Consider the following 14,585-nt stretch of genomic DNA (forward strand, 5'->3'; position numbering starts at 1 on the left):
TGACCAGCCATACTGACTGCACAAAACATCTTATGTGCAAAGCATATCAGTAAAACTTAGATGATGTGCCTTAATAAATGTATGAAATCACTAATTCATCCGTTAAACCAGGGGTTCCCAAACTTTTCAGCCCACGAAAAGTTGCGACACAAATTGCAACAGTCTAACAACCATAAACTATTTTTTATAGTCATTTATTAATTTGTTTAATTTAATCTTAACCTCATCTAATAAGACTAATGGGCACAATGTTTTCAGCACAAGTCTACTTGGAGAAAGGCACGGTATTAATTTTTTATGTATTTAATTGCCATAAAGGTGTCAGAAAATTTAACCTGCTGCTCTAATCAACATTTATTTGACTTTTGGAAATCACCAAGCGGTCCCCAGTCATCGTACCCTGACCCCCACTTTGAGAACCACTGTGTTAAACAATACAGTACAAGTAATGACAACAAAATGATTTAATAAATAAAAATGGCAAAATGTATTTTAAATTTAGCACAAATCAATTAAAATGACCCCATGGTGCTTTATTGCTAGTAAAAATTGAGCAAATGATTATGTAGATTTCAGAAGTATATTCAACCACATTAGGGCACACAGTTTAATTCATTTGTGTATCTTTGTTTGCTGGAATACTATCATCCCATCTGTTAAAGATATCTATTATATACTTTGCTGTAATGCATAAAACATTGTCATGCTGTTGTTCTTACAATGAACTCGTGCCAAAAAAAGCTTTTACTGTAAATGTAACAGGCTTTTTATATACAGTGTGTGAGAGAGACTCAAAATATCATCCTTTTGTCTCTCTCTCCCTCTCTCTCTCTCGTCTCTCAGAGCGGAGCCCAACTGAAGCTAGCGGGATTAGTTCTGGACCGGCTACTGTCGGCTATTGGAACACCCTCTAGAGGCTGCAGGAGGAGAATGCCAGCGCTGGAAGATCAATACAGTGGGAGAGCGAGAGAGAACAAGACCGGGGGTAGAGAGGCATAGGGAGGCTCAGGGAAGGAAAGAGAACGAAAGCGGGGGGTGTCGCTGCCCGAGAGAGAGAGAGAGAGAGACGGATCGAGCGAGAGACGGAGTTAGAGCTAGAGCAAGGTGCACACGTTGTTCAGCCTCCTCATTGCAGCCACGACAGGCAGCCAGAGAGGAGCTCCAGTCGAACCGGTGGCAACAATAGACTACAGAAAACACAGCTTGACCAATCAATAGACCTCTGCCAGAAACATTGTGAGCGGGAGAGAGCTGCTCAAGGACCAAGGAGGAGCAGATAAGGTGAAGGTCTGGGGCAATTACAGCACCGCTCTCCAAAACTAGGTAAGTTGAGCAGCTTGTGCTTTCTTTCTCGTAGCGGCTGTGGGGGCTGATTGGGGTTTTGAGGCTTCGGCGTCAATCAAAATATGATCATTGTGAGCTTCTGGTTGAATGTCAGGTTACTGAAGTCGCATCAGGAGAACCGGAGCAGGTTTCTTCTTTGATTGCATCATTTGCATGTGTTTGAATATGCATTGAGTGGATTCCGTTACAACAGTTCTTCAGTTGAAAGTGGTGTCTCTGTTTATGCATGCTGTTTTTGATTCATTCACAAGAGCAAGTTTGTACAGGGAAGGATATTTTCTTGATGGTTTTGAGGAAGTTGGTTCTGTGTGTTGTTTTAATGCAAGTTATGATGGTGGAACTTTACTTGCTGTAAATTTTGTAATTTAACTATACAGTTAAACTATAAAGTTATAAATTTAAAATGGTAATGTTGGGGATTATGAATTCACAGTTGTATGGAAGGATTTTTGGTATGGAAGTATGTGTACAAACTCACAGACAATGGTTTGTTTACATTTATTATTATATTTAAATGTATTCTATTATTTTTGTACTGTATTAGCGAAATAGTGCTGTATAGTCACTCAGTGTAACAAATATATTTGTCTAAAATCATTTAAGTAGATTTAAATTATGGACTATAATACTTTACATACAGTCTATGTAGTATATAGTACAGTATATTGAGTTAATTTGTGAAGACGGATAACTTATAATAATAATTTTCAGTCATTCATTTTCTTTTCGGCTTAGTCCCTTTATTAATTTGGGGTCACCACAGCGGAATGACCCGCCAACTTATCCAGCATGTTAAACGCAGCGGATGCCCTTACAGCTGCAACCCATCACTGGGAAACACCCATCACTGGAAAACACCCATACACTCATTCAAACACATACACTAGGGACAATTTAGCCACCCAATTCACCTGTACCAAATGTCTTTTGGACTGTGGGGGAAACCGGAGCACCCGGAGGAAACCCACACAAACACGGGGAGAACATGCAAACTCCACACAGAAATGGCAACTGCCCACCGGGCTCGAACCAGTGACCTTCTTGCTGTGATTGTCGATTGTGCTACCCACTGCCCCACCATATTGCCCCATAATAATAATTTATAGTATATAAATATAGTAATAAGAGTATAGTATATGGGTTTGTTTGTAATTTATATTTACATAAATATAAATAGTTTTATGTTGTCATTCAGCATAACATATTAGTTTAAGTATCTACACTGACCTTAACTTGTTACAATATGTAAAGGAAGATGGACGTCACCATTTTATATTTTGTCATATTTTATAAAAAAATCTATAAAATGGGTAAAACTCAGTGGTTTTAGTATAATTAGTTTAGTTTAATTTGAAAATAAAATGTCATTTACAATTTAATATTCTCTTTCAAACTAAACCTGACAACGTTTTAAAATTTATTTTTGGTATGTAACGTTAAATTGAATGAAAAATATATGATTAAAAATGCATAATTATTTATATTATAATTATTAATAATTGTATTTCACAAAAACTAAAATAATAAAAATAAAATTAACAGTTATGTACAAAAAAAGGATGTATTTTACTTACATTTTTTTGTTAATGCTTTATAATTGGGATAGATATTTTTTATGGTCATCTAATTGTATATTAATATATATTTTGTGTAGAAATATAAATGCAAAACTGCATACACAGTGTTTGTTTACTATTTTTATTTGGGATCTGCTCAATTACTTGCAAGTTTGACATAAACTGTTACAGCAGTTTCCTTCAAATCTAAATGCTGAAGAATCGATCAAAAACAGCCCGATTGCTCTGTGCCATTTTTGCATAGATGTTGCCTGCATGTCAGTCTCACCATACCCCAGAGTGAGCAATTATTTTGTGCATGTGGAAAACTTTCCATCCAAATAGTTGGAGGATGCTGTTACGGGCAGATAATGATGTCACCATCCATCCTGTGGATAAACGGGCTGTTTATTTCTTCCACTACATCCTGTGCCACCTTTTTTTTTTTCCGAGAAATATTCCTGCGCTCGCTGTTGTGCATCCATTCCTCCTCCCCGCAGAGCTGCACTGTGAAGGATATTGTCGTATTTCTTAAGTGTTTGATTTGTCAAAGTCAGTTGAACATATTGTCCACGGGCAGAGAGTGTGGTATCGGCACGATATTAAAAATCTGGCGTGGGGGATACTTTCTGCAGATTTATAACTGGAGTATAAATCTTAACACCTCAGCTACGAGACCTTTTCTTCACCGCACTGCCATGCGAAGGAACGATAGCGAATGCCTCCCCGCACAGTGTAAGATGAGAGCCCAGGGGTACATGGTAATCTCTCCGTAGGTAGATCACACCTCTCCGTTGCTCATTTCTTCCTTCCTCCTGCTCCTCTTTCATTAGTCTTAGGCACGATTTCAAAGCTTTCCCCGAGTCTGAGAATGCAGATAACACGCACCACTCCTGCTTGCACGCAGGCCTATCTATTAAACATGCAGCCATCAGAATGCTCGCTCTCAAATTTATGGAAATGTAAATCAATGATGTGGACCACAAATATACATTTGAAAATGTTCGATTCAACTGAAATAGCTAACGATACATTCATTTGCCAGAACAGTGGTACTGAAAATTGTGCGTAATACGAAATATGAACGAATATGAACTATAAAGTAGCACTTTCATACAATAGAGGATTTAAAAACTAAAGAAATGAGCAGTTCCCCATGTTAAAAATTTTTCTGAATAATTTTCATTTGTGTTGCACAAAGAATTAGGGCTGCACAATATTGGAAAATAATAGATTTTGCGATATTTTATTTATCTGTGATAAATATTGCAATTTGAATTAGGGTTGGACGATGTCGACCAATTTGGCATCGTACGATGATAATCGTCATAGGCGGCGGTGAATTCATTATTTATGAATAATTAATGAATTCATAACAAATTAATTATTTGTAGCCCACCGTTTCAACTACCTGACCCACATGGTCTTTATTTGTTTGTGTGGCGATGACGGCTCAGCATGGTGATGTCTATCCGCCATCGGCGATGGATGCTGGCGACTTATGGATATCGACTTAACCCCATGTATGAATATAGTTTCACAAGATTTGTGAATAGCAAAGTTTGAATAGCACTATCTAGCAGTTTTCTGAAGAGTATAAGAGTATTCGGGTACAGAGATAATCACAATGCAAAACATGGGTGGTTAGCAATGTCGCCTCAGTGCAAGAAGGTCGCTGGTTCGAGTCCCAGCTGGGCCAGTTGGCGTTTCCACCAAAAAGACCAGAGAGATAAATATGATATTGAATTACATTTATTTGATGAGTATTATTTGACAAAAGTATCGTTTAGAAAATCATAAGATTTATTTGGAGGAAGCCCAGTCCATAGCTTGAATTGGAAGCTTTTAGATCCAGCTATGACTGCCGAGGATGAAGGCAGGAGCAGAACCTACCCCCCCTGGACAGGGCCTACCTGGTGGTGGTGGGGATGATGGTGGGTGAACGCCACTATAGGTGAATTGAATCAACTAAATTTGCTTTAGTGTTTGAGTGTGTGTAAATGAGTGTGTATGGGTGTTTTCCAGTACTGGGTTGCAGCAGGAAGGGCATTCGATCCATAAAACATATGACTGAATAGTTGGTGGTTCATTCTGCTGTGGCAAATTCTGAAATAGAGCCATAGCCGAAGGAAAATTAATGCAAAACATGATTTTCTTACTTTGCTTTGTCTCATTTCTAGTCCAAATGTCTAAAATTCTAAGATCAAGTAAAAAATATTGTTTTGTTTTCAATTTTAAAAGAAATAAGGCAAAATGAAGAGCTTTTCCTTGAAACAAGCAAAATTATCTGCCAGTGGGGTAAGTAAAATAATCTTGCTTCACTTTGAAATGTAGATATTTGGACCACAAACAAGACAAAAACTCTAAGAAAGAAAAACATTTTTGTTGTTGTTGCATACATCTTTTAAGTTCCATATGTACCTTCATTAATTAAATACAGTTCTGTAGCTCTTGGTCAACTATAATCCAGATTTAATATTGCATACATTGCAATATCCATACTGTTCAACCCTGCAAAAATTATAAAAGTGCAAAACAGTAAAGGGTGGCAAAATCTAAATCATGGATTTTTTGTGTTTATTATTGGTCTGAAGCCAAGTACATGCATGTAATTTTGCTGAAAAATGCTATTTAAAATAGAGTCTACTATATAACCTATACTGAATATAGCCAGCTGTGCAGTAAAATATAAAAATATTAGTAAATATTTAAAATATGTTTGTTTACCTGTAAGTTATGTAAATTTATTCATTTATTTATTAATTTATTTTACAGATTAATAGATTTTTCTGACCAGGGAGGGAATCCTATATGGGAGTGAATGAAGTTATTAACTTGTTTGCTTTATTGGCATGTGAAAATAAAATTGCAACAGCAGAAAGACAAGATTTCAGAACATACCTACCAATCAGTATATTTTCAACATACAGTATAGTGAAATCTTAACATGAATAGTTATGTAATTTTGCTGATAAATACAATTATTTTAAACATTTAACATGCATAGTGGGTAAAAACTTTATTATAATCAACCAATTTTATAGTAAATAATTTTATTCTTTTAAAAAGTGTGACCTTTTAATTATATCTAAATGCATCTGAGCCACAGTGACTTGCATTAATTTAATACATTTTATACAATTAGATTTTCTGATACTTTTCTTTCTCTGTGAGATTAATTAACATGTAGCTGCACGCCTGTGGGTAACCAAATAGCTCAACTGTGTTAGTCTATGAGAAAATTAATAATTTACATAATATTTCAGTCCGGGGGCTTTGCCTCTGCTCAATGCCCAGCAGTGAGTGTGTTGCAGAAGTTCTACTCGTCTACTCTTGCTATTAGACTGCTAAATGGTAATTAAGTCAGGGCTCCAATTGCATGCACTCTGTGGAAAAACGTGAACGTTTAAAAAGAACTCTGGCGTCATATATTGGACCACCCGAGGATCATTGTCCGAAATGAAAGCAGGCTGAGGCGGCTGCACTCTATGCCCTCGCTGTTCAACTGCCATTAAATGGCTTTCAAGTGACTATTCTTTTTGTCATTGACTTAAATACAGCTTAGCTGATGGATCCGTTTGCCTTAACGCTATTTTTTTCTTGCAGTTTGTGTGTGATTTTTAATGCACTCCTGCTGTTGAAATGACCATTTTGAGCATTATTGTTCTCAATTTAATTACCAACCCTCACTGATCAGCATTAGCCAAGGACACATTAGACAGCAAAAACTGTTGTTGCTGAAGAAAATTATACCACACACAAAAAAAAGCATTTAACGTTCACCCCCTCAAACATGAAGCCGTGGTCTGTTCTGTCATAGGTTCAATCTGTTTGATAAATGCTTCACCGGCTCTGAGATCTTTTAGGTGTTCACCTTCTGAAAGCCATGCTATCTTTTAAATAATACGTGGATCCAAAGAGAGCAAGTGACGAGGAAGAAAATGACTTGCCTGCTGCTTGTGCACCTGGTTTTTTACCTCCTCTAATCCTGCTAGTCTGTTCCTAGACCACCAGAGCCGTCAGCAGGGGGAGTCGGCGAGCTCTCGCTTTGAATTGAAAGTGGGCTTTTGGCTTCATGGTCGTTTCAGCATATCAGACAATGACTGAACTGCAGCGTGATGCTCTAAATTAATGGGATTAATGTTTATTTGGCTAATCTGATTAGTGAGTTAATCGGATTGAACTGCTTCGGAGTGTGCAAGAAATCCTCTAAGTAAAAACAGATTCATCAACATTATTTAAAGATGCAGGGGTTCATTTCTGCACAACTACCAACACTCAAACAAAATGGCAACATTCTTATTTTATTCAAACATGTTTTTAAAATCCACCTCTTATGCTCTTTTTGCTTAATACATGTGTTTTAGTGCTTTCTGCAAGTGTTTATGAATGAAGAAGGTCTGCAGTTCCCAAAATAGAATGATTCTGAACTGCCTGAAATAAATAAACAGCTTGTAGGTTTGACAAATTTGCACAACGGCAGTCTATGGTTTCCGCTGACTGTCCATGACAACCTGAAACACTGTGGTTGCTGAGACCTAAAAAAGTTAATTTGTTTTTAAACAGACACACTTCCAATTGAACACAAGCACCCAAACTGATGCTAACGTCAAATCCATTGTTGGTGTTCTTATATACAAGTAAACATTTGATTCATATGACAATGTGTATTTTTTTCACACAATCGCACTGTAAGAACAATCAGAATAGAGTAGACCCCATAGCAAGAAGGGGTTTAGAGAGACCAAATCCTTGAACAGACTGTTTTAGACATTACAGACAAACGAGGTGAGGTTGCTATGCATGGGTGACATTTGATTATGGAGTCAGAAGGGGCAAGAAAAGAAATCTGCACATACTGTAATGTAGCGTCTTTTTGTGCTTCCATCAGCACATTATATAAAAGTTAGTACAGATACATATATATTTGAATAAGTATATATCAAAACAACATCCTAAATAATGCCTTGTTCAGACTATAAGATTTTCAGTTCAGTTTGCAAATTGACAAGTTGGCTGACTAGTCAGGCTTAATTTAGGGGGAAATCAGAGGATGAACCGCGCTCTGAAATCTGTGTGTGAAGAACTCAATGATGCATCAAAGAGGATCCCTGACACAAAAAACAAATATATAGAATGTCAAAAAACTAATTTAGGAACCTTTTAAAATAGCATAAAGACATTTGAAGTTCTTTTTTCCCTCTGTGTGGCATTATTTCAGCGACATATAGTCACACCAAGTGAGAGAGAAAAAACACATTTCTGTTTCAGCCAGGGGATGCAAACAAAGACAATTCAACGGACCCACTTGCACTTACACTAGTTATCAGAAGGAATAAAATAAAGCCTCAGCTTTTGTATTTAAAACAGTTACAGTGTTAAAATAAATAAATAAAATAAACAGAAAATTAGGGCTGGGCGATATTGCAAAAAAAAAAATATCACAATATCATGTTTTATATTATTCGATATCGATAATTATTTAATATTTTTTAACAATACATTTAGGAATATCAGGATTTATTTATTTTTTATTTTCACATAATTTTTTAACCACTTCATTTTAATTTACCAACATTACTAAGGCAAATAGTTTTAATAGACAAAAACATTTAAACAAAATATCTTATCTCAAGGACCTTGAGCTGGGAATCGAACTCGGGTCGCTGTGAGCACCATGGTACTATATGTCCGCGCACTTAACCACTGGGCTATTGGCACCGACATATCTCATCTCTCTTTATACTAAAAGAAACATAAGACTCTTAAACTTGATAAAAAAATGTTGCAAAGCGTGTGCAATGGGAAAGTATAAATACTAAACAATCAAAGCAAACTTTAAGCTGTGAATAATAATGATACAGTAAATCTTAAACTCTGTCAACAACACAAATTATGATAATCAAATCGGAGCTTTCAAGTAAAGGAACCAACCATCAACCTTCACAACTTCCAAGTTGTAAAGTTGAACGGCTACATTACTACACACACCTGCTCTGGTGCACCTTTGATTACACACACACAGCTGGGAGCTGCTCAAGGACTGATCACTCAGACTATACAAACTGCTCAGATTGACACTAACATATACACTAACTTATTTCATGCGGCCGCCATTTTAAAAAAACAAAGCGAGGCTGCGGTGGGAAGAAACCCGGAAGTATAGGACCAGCACTGTAAACATTGCAGTGACATGCTGTGGAATACAAACCTCCAGCTGTTGCCGAGATTTCAAAATGCAGAAATGGTGTAAACATCACTTTAATATCATTCAGTAAGTTTAATTTAAACAGTTAAAAGCAATTTAAGACACAAAGATCAGTCGAGTCATCAAGCAGATCGCTCGTCTGTCTGTGTTTGTGCTTGGTAAACAGCGGAGGGTGAACTGATGACTTCTCGGCCAATCACAATCATTTCTGTTGAACACGTGAACACAATGGCAAATCAGCGCTGTTATAAGGAAGCCATCAACAGTGCCCTAAATGTTAGCAGGAAATTGATGTTTTTTCTTTTAATTCAGTATCGTTACAAGTCTAATATAGTGAAAGAATCAGTTCATTAACTCAAGTTTCATAAATGGCATCTAAAACGTGTGTTTGGGAAAGAAAACGTTAACTAACTAGTGCCATTTACCTTAACTTAGCTGAAAATGAGAAGAACATTCAGAACGGACCTATAGGTCACTTGGAAGGTGGTGAAATGCTAAATTTGTCACTTTCTCTTTGCTGATAAGATATATAGCCAGCTACACAACATTCCTATGTAACTCCCAATGACACTTCCGGGTTTCTTCCCACCGCAGCCTCGATTTCGCTTTTAAAAATGGCAGCTGCATGAAATCAGTCTATTGCTGAGTCAAGTCAAATCGAGCTTTATTGTCATTCTGCTACATGTGTGGACATACAGAGGAACGAAATGTTGTGTCTCGCAGGACAACAGTGCTACATAAATTAATCATAAATACAAACACAACACCGGACATGAGCTATTTTAAAAAAACCTATGCATTACTAACATATACTATAAAACACTTAACTGTACACATAAAACAGACAACGTCTTGTTAGTGGAAACCCTTTAACATTACGAAGCATTTCCTGGTTTAGTCTCTCCGTGTCTTGACCCTCGACTTGTTCTTTTGTTTACATTTTCTGCGGCCTGCATCGACCATTTGCGTGTTCCCTGACTACGCTTTCAGATTTTCTTGTTTGTACACGTTTGCTCCTGTATTTGACCATTGTCTCCCTGACTACTACTTAATAAAACTGCATGTGGATCCTCATCTCCATTGTCTAGCGTCCTCAAGTTACAATCTTAGATGGAATACAAAAATGATTTACTTGTCGAGCAGGTCTGATTGGCTAAAATTGTGTGCTGTGCATTTTTTGCTTTTGCTATTCACAGAAGCTGTCAGAGAAACAGGCGATTTCTCAGGACACCTATTTCAGTGATATCTGTCAGGTAGTTGGGACATTTTATGCTTGGTATTCAGAAAAAAACATACAAATATAATGTAATAAATAAAATAAAAAATGCTTACAGCACCTTTAATAGTGAAAATGCAACAAGTCAGCAGTTTAAGTTTTTGTATATGTGTTATTATTGGCCTTATATCAGGTATACATGACAGGTTGCCTGACAATTTTAGATAAATGCTTAACTTCTGGCATATTGAAAAGCTTTGCTCTGCCAAAGAAAATCAGCAATCGATAGAGGGCTAAAAAACGCTGTTATATGGTACTCAGTGACAAAGAACATTTGACTTATCAGCTCACATTCGATCAGGGCCAGCTAACAGGGCGATTGATTACTCTGTAGAGCTCTGGTGGAAATGGAAGAAATGAATAAATCAAAAGTGACTTACAAATGCGTAGAAATGAGCCAGGTATTTCTTTAGTTCTGTCAGGAATGGTCAAGTGTGTTGATCTGTAGTGTGTGTGTCTAAAAGAGAAGCACATTAAAGATAAGAAATGAGAAGACAGCAGGTAGTCATCAGCCACTAGGGTTTATCAATACTGAGTGACAAACACAAATAGAGTCCCGCAGCCGTGACATCAAAACCTGAAGGACTAATTTCCCACTGGTTCCCTCAAGGTTTTTATAATGGGTTTTTTAATGTATGAGTAAATTAAGATCTGTGGCAAAAGCTCTACAACATGAGTTAATACACACCTATGCTGAAAATGCAAATTCTTGAAGCAATTGTGTTTATCTAAAAGCAAAACAACAAGAACTTTGTAATGTATGTCCGGTTGTTTTCTATAAAATGTCCACAGACCTTATTTAAGTCATGAATTGATGACGACAACAACAACAATAATACCTTTTAAGAAAGCCAATGAAAATAAAACTGGGCTCACACTAGGGCCGCACGATTCTGGCTAAAATGAGAATCACGTTTTTAAAATTAAAATCAAGATCACAATTTTCTTACGATTCTGTAGATGTAAAATAAAGGTTAATATGAGTAGGTTATTATTATTGTTATTCTCAAACATATGGTAAAACACCAATAATAATATTAGGCCAATGTGTAGGTCCTCTGTTGGTTAAAATGCTACATTTGTATCGACTTAAAATGGTGGACTTGAACAGACTTTAAATTTGTCCTGGTTGTCAGTTGATAGTAAAGGGATGATATTAGAATACAACTATTCCTAATTATAAAGTTAAATTATGTTTGAGACATATGCTTGTCATTTGCCATTGACAACATTATTAGACCATTTTTTCACTGGTAAAATGAAACATTTGTCATTATCAGACTCCCATTTGCATTATATTCAACATTATATAGGGTAGAATCGTTATACTGACCCAGTAAACATTTATTCTCATGTACAACACTTTGTGTTCGCTATGAAAGAAAAAACATATCAAGTGCTTAATGTAATCGTTTAAATGATGTGTGCGCAGGTTTCACTTTCACTGCCGCGTGTGTTCATGTCTGCAGTCACATGCAAATCATACTTCCCGCGCTCAAGCGATCGCTCTGTGCAAAAAACTGAACATTATTTACAACTTTATTACCTGTTATTCACAGCATATGCAGGTTCTGTTCACTAAAGTAGACATGGTGGGCACGTATGTGTGTCCCCTCTGAGGTACACAAACTTGTGTGTGATTTTGTGGCAAAAATATAATTGTCTGAATCATAGAAAAGCTGAATTAAGATCGTGTTTAGAGCCGTATTGAGATCGCAATCTTTTTTTGATTAATTGTGCAGCCCTAGCTCACACTGCACACGTTTTAAGCTGCTTTATTCTTGATTCCCATACCCCCCCCCCCCCCCCTCCCTCTCCTGACAATCTGAAGAAATATCAGGACATCAGTTGATTCCATTGATTATTTGCTGTTAGGCAAATAATGTTAATAGATCATAACCAGTTATGTACTGACGTAATTTATTTCATATGTGCTATATTGCGGTAGCTTACTATGGCGAGAGGTGAGTAAGAGTAATTAAAATGCTCCAACTACTTAAAAACTGCAGAAATTTTGCACACGTTTCCTCTCCTCTCGGCTGTTACAGCGATACTTGTGGATCCAGACAGGAGCGTGTCTGCAGAGTGAGCTTTCTCAACCACATCTATCATGGATCAGCTGTAGTCACCACTGCCGTTTATCAGTGTCACTCATTGGTGAACAGCACCAGACCGTTTTTGCAGCCAATTGCAGCCTTTTTTGTTGAGCGCATGACCAATCATAGGCATTTAATAACTCGCTCGACAATGCTTAAAAAGCAAGTGGGATAATAATTTTGTTTATATTTAAATGCTCATTCTGTGCATATTTTGTTTGATATTTGTTTGTGGATGCCATTTTAACGACACAGATCACTCTGCCTATTCATGCCAGAGTCTCGCGGAAAAAGTGACTGACAGGTGAAAATTTGTAACTTATTATGTGTAACTTATCTTAATTCTTACCAGAAGAAAAGCAACCAACCAGATTTTATTTTATTTAATAGGTTACAATTTAAAAGCTCCTGTAGTCTGAGCTTTAGTTTTGAAAATGGTTGATCGATCTTAACATGTTTATTTCTGTCTAGACAGAAATAAGCAGCTGAAAGTTGCTATTTTAAAAAAAAAACATAGTCAATGTGTTTTCTACTTGGATTAAAAGTTGACACTTTGATTTGATCCAAGGCAAACACATTCAATAAAAAGAAATGAAAATATGGAATGTTTTCACTTTTTAAAATTGCCTGTTTGTTTCTATCACCCTGCAGATAAACAGTCTAAACACGGCTTGCACAAACTGCCAAAAGTATAGATAGACTTGTTTTTTTTTCAATCCGTTTACACACTTGTTTCCCTCAAGTATGTGTGAGGTCAAATTTCCATCAGCCAATCAGCTTTGCTCCAGATCTTGTGCTTATTAAGTGATGTTATTAAAGAGTAAAACAATTATTTGCTCCAGTGAAGATTCCATCTGTCTTCAATTAGTTAGAATTGTATCATTAACTTAATATGTTATCCGCTCGCACATTTCCTCTGCTTAATGTTGGGAATGAAAATGACTGCTGATCCCATTTTATTTGTAGCTCTGTAAACGCACACCCTCAGAGATACAGATGTGAACCAACATGGAGTATTAATCTTTCTGATTCAAAGTCATTTTCAATTATCGCTAGTATTCCGACACTTCGGCGGTGTTCTGGAAGAGACATGGTCAATGGCTGCTGTCACAAGCAATCATTGACAAAGTGTCAAATCTATATTGCTAAAGGACACAGACATACAGCAGCCATGCAAACTAATGCTGGAGAGAGGAAACGAGAGAAACTAAATATTTTTCTTTAATTTCCAAACATTCCACTGCAGAATTGCTTGTATTCATTATTTGAGCCCCGAGATGGCATAAAACAAATGATTTTATAATGACTTTGAGGCAGTGCTAGTAATTACAGCAGTGGAACTGATTAAGCTCATCCAATAATTAAACAAATATCATTGATTTCCCTCAGAGCTCCCAAACACCCATCCGCCGCCATCCGCTTCCTGTTCTCCCCCCTGAAGCAATAGGCCAATCAGATGACAGTGATTTGAGGAGCACAATACAAGTCAGACGCATTGATATTCCATGCAGCGGCCTTTCCTGTCCCTTTGTCAATAGATAAAGATTGAAAAGAGGCGGTTTGTTGGAAAATAGATATACATCGCGCACAGGCCTTCTGTTGTAGCAGGAATCAGTGGATCTGTTATGTGGATATTTGCTCTGACCTACTGTTTGTAGATGTGTGGTTGGCTCATGTTGGTCTTTCGCTCGCTAGTTCTCCCCATCTGTGCGGGCAGATGGATGAGCACTCCCACATAAAGTTTTCTTTGCCAATCGCCATCCTTTCTGCTTTGTAGTTAAAAGAAGACTGACGCTTTTTTGGATCCATTGTATCTCCGCTAAGCGCTCCAGCTATCGTGTCATTGCTGCTTTTCATAGACGTTTGGGGCTAACTAATAAAGTCTTGATTTGTCAGCTGAACGCATGCAGAGCGATATCAGAGTGTGTCTTATTTGAACGGACAAGTGCATTCAAGTGATCGTCTGGGAGACTTGAGCTTTAAACAAAAGCCCACACAATTGCTGACGAGTGTTATATTTAAATAGATTCCGCCTGGCGAACAGTAGGGGAGGAATTGTGAGCAGACTCGCAGATTTACATTCAAATACGCTGCTGTGTTGTCAT

General features: G+C 37.1%; 1 protein-coding gene across 1 annotated transcript in view; it reads left to right on the forward strand.

The window, feature by feature from the left end:
* Positions 1-1,144: 1,144 nt before the first annotated feature.
* Positions 1,145-14,585, forward strand: part of tnr (tenascin R (restrictin, janusin)) — a 249,180-nt gene continuing 235,739 nt past the window's right edge. The window contains exon 1 of the mRNA XM_056478025.1: positions 1,145-1,323. The gene's annotated coding sequence lies outside the window, so the exon portion shown is untranslated. The remainder of the gene's footprint in view (positions 1,324-14,585) is intronic.

The sequence above is a fragment of the Danio aesculapii genome, chromosome 2 (genome assembly GCF_903798145.1).
Source record: "Danio aesculapii chromosome 2, fDanAes4.1, whole genome shotgun sequence".
Lineage (NCBI taxonomy): Eukaryota > Metazoa > Chordata > Actinopteri > Cypriniformes > Danionidae > Danio > Danio aesculapii.